At 40.6% G+C, this 3152-nt stretch overlaps 2 pseudogenes; both read right to left on the reverse strand.

Moving 5' to 3' along the window:
• Window positions 1–1866: 1866 nt before the first annotated feature.
• LOC119319707 lies at window positions 1867–1950 on the reverse strand (annotated as a pseudogene).
• A 98-nt stretch (window positions 1951–2048) lies between these two features.
• LOC119319705 lies at window positions 2049–2133 on the reverse strand (annotated as a pseudogene).
• Window positions 2134–3152: the final 1019 nt, after the last annotated feature.

Below are 3152 nucleotides of genomic sequence, written 5' to 3' on the forward strand. Positions count from 1 at the left end.
GGTCATATTCTTCATTTTTTTCAATTTAACATAAATAAAAACCCAGTATGTCTGAGTCGCCGGACAAAACAATTCTACAAGTAACACTTCAAATATTATCAGCCAGATTCAATACAAAGCTCCTGCTGTACAAAATAAATAAGCTCTTACATACACTTTGCAAGCTCTGCAAGTGTAATAACAGTATGCCAGTCACAGCTACAAGCTCCACAAGTTCAATAATGAGATACAGTATTTTACAAGCTCTACAAGTGTTATGTTCTTCATCATGGAGCTCCTTCGACAGCTTTACTGGACGACCTGTTACATGAATCAACAAAAAAGAATCAAAAAAACTGAAGCCAATATATTATGAGAAGACCTTTCAAAAAAGGGCAGTTATTAAGAATGCCAACACAAATTCAGCTAGTACCATGCTTTTTATTCTCCAGCTAGTTAAAATGAGATACTCATTCATACAAGAAAACAGAGACACAATATGAAAATTCATTGCACAAGTGCAGGCCATGCAAAATACTTCACTGCCACACATTGCACCTAAACTTCACAGAAGATATAATTATAAAATTCAGCTTGCTGCTACTGACATTGGAAAACTGCTACGGGTTTGTTTTGATCACAAAAGATAGAACTGATAACATTAGTTTGTTGCAACTCTGTCGTAGATTTGTTTTAATCGCGGAAGATAGAATTGTTAAAATTCAATTTGCTCTACTGTCATTCAATAACTGCAACTGCAGCGAAACAAGTTCTCTTACCCAGAGAGCCGACGTGCATGGACTTGCGCATCATATGACAGAGTCGTCGTACTATCATCAATACCAAATTCCCAAACTCAATATAAAAGAAGAGAAGTAACAGCCAACGAAAAAAGTATATGAAGACAAGGAGTGAGCATAAACAACAATTTTATTTACTTTTACTTGTTAGTTGAGGGGTGATGCACAAGGAGTCACAAGTATCTGAAAAACTGACACACGTGAGCTAGGAAGCAAGCATTGGATCAAAATTGGAAAGCGTACGTGACTACATACAACATCTGATTATATAAGCAACTGTACAACGCAGCTATGTGCTAATTGTAGGCCCCGTTTGGATGCAAAGTATTTTCAAAGCATTACTAGAATACCATAGATTTTGAGAAACTGTAGTTTTGAATACTTTGAGGCATTTGGCTATACCAAAAACTACGGTTTCATAAACAGTGGTATTGTTGTTACTGTGGTTCTCTTGGAGTATTAAAAAAAGTGGTCTAGACCTCTTTTTCTCAAACTGAGGAAAAGTCGCTCGTGTCATTGCTGGTTGACTACCGTGCATCTTGGTTCACAAGCATAACTAACCACATGTCAGTATGCTTTCAATGGCATGCACCACACTAATTAAAATAAGATATTGATTCCTATTCTTTGTAATTAACTACTGCCGATCACGTCTGCAACTTCGTAGCTCAGCTGTCAGAAGACCATACAGCGTTGCATGCAGCCGGCCGGCACACACTGATTCGTGTAGCTCCGTAGGTTTAGTATAAGTTAGATTAAGTTGTGTGACTATCGATCAAAACTACAGTAAAACAACATGAGCCAAACGCATCGGTAGTTTTTCTAAAACTGAGAAAAATGTATTTTCTTTAAAACTGTAGTATTCATTGCCCACCCATTGCAATACCGAAGCTTTGAGATACTATGGTATTTTAAATACAGCGCTGCCAAACTAGGTTCAGCCGATGACTACACAGCAGCAACTACTTCAGACATTGGCTGGAGAAATGCTTATCTTTTTTATTCTTCAACGACATAAAAAGAAATGACAACACAGCACCAACAACAGTAGACTCTCACCCAACTAATATACTAGAACTAGATCAACCAAGCATCAGTTTTAAAAAGCTCGGTTTAAGATACTTCAACGGCGTAAAATCTCAATAGCATCTCCTTGTAACATCATATGCTCAGCTGACAAACGAGTCACATGCAACTCCTCTACATTATATCACACCAACACACAGAGCTGCATTCTAGGTGAGGAACAAAAAAACGTTGATGGCATGCTAGGCATCAGTTTTAAAAAGCTCAATTTTAGATCATCAAAGACCGGAAAGGCCTCAGCGGTCTAAATGTTTCACATCCTCTGCCCAGCACAACATCATCATCGTCACGGAAATTCCCTAAACAGTCAGCTATCCACAAAAACATAGTGACCCACATCACCAACGAGCTACTGTGAGCATGCAAGGACCATATACTATGCAGAGCTACTAAGCAAATGGGATTGGTAAGGAAGGGCAAAGAGAGGGAGGTGGCTACCTACTCCACAGGGGAACTTCCTAGTGGTGATGTTGAGCAGCATCCTGACGGGGCCATTGACCTTGAGCTGCTTCTCCTTGGCGCCCTTCACCAGATCCGAGGTCACTGTTCAACATACGCACGCACAAACGCATCAGAACAGAGACGCACAAGTCCAGCAAAATTACAAAAGAAAAAAGAACATCTATTGCGGTGGCGAGGCAGTAAATGAGGCAGGCAGAGCAGAGCACAGGACCTTCTGTGGCACACCGTCATGGTCAGACTGGACGATGCCCTCCTCGTCGAGCTCGAGGTCGGACTCGACTATGTCCTCGTCGAGCTCGTTGGGCTCGGGGGTGGGGTCGCGCATGTCCTGGTTGTCCTCCTTGTCCTCCTCTTCATCATCGATGTCGTCCTCCTTGTCCTCCTCTTCATCGTCGATGTCGTCCATGGAGGTCGCCTGCGCTTCCAAATCCAACACAGTAAAATTAACCAAAAAACACATGGTCCTAGATAGTATAAAATTAACCTAAAACGAACTAATACACAGAATTAGTTCAGGAAAATGGATACAAGCGGAGGAATCATCCTAACTAACCAGAAACAAAACATTACTTAGTCGCTAGGCGATAAAGCGATAGATGTTAAACACTAACTGCCTTAATAAAAAAGAGCAATAGTAACAACCAGCAGGTACTAATGAACAGCTAGCAAACCAACCATGCATCAACCGGAAACCAAATATGCATGCAATATGTATCATGATATGACGTACTTTGTAAGTTACTTGGACTTCCAGAACAGGAATCAAACATGAGAAATGTAACAACTGTTACAACAGAAATATTAGAACTAACTCCGTTGCCGGTG

This window comes from Triticum dicoccoides, chromosome 6A (assembly GCF_002162155.2).
Source record: "Triticum dicoccoides isolate Atlit2015 ecotype Zavitan chromosome 6A, WEW_v2.0, whole genome shotgun sequence".
NCBI lineage: Eukaryota > Viridiplantae > Streptophyta > Magnoliopsida > Poales > Poaceae > Triticum > Triticum dicoccoides.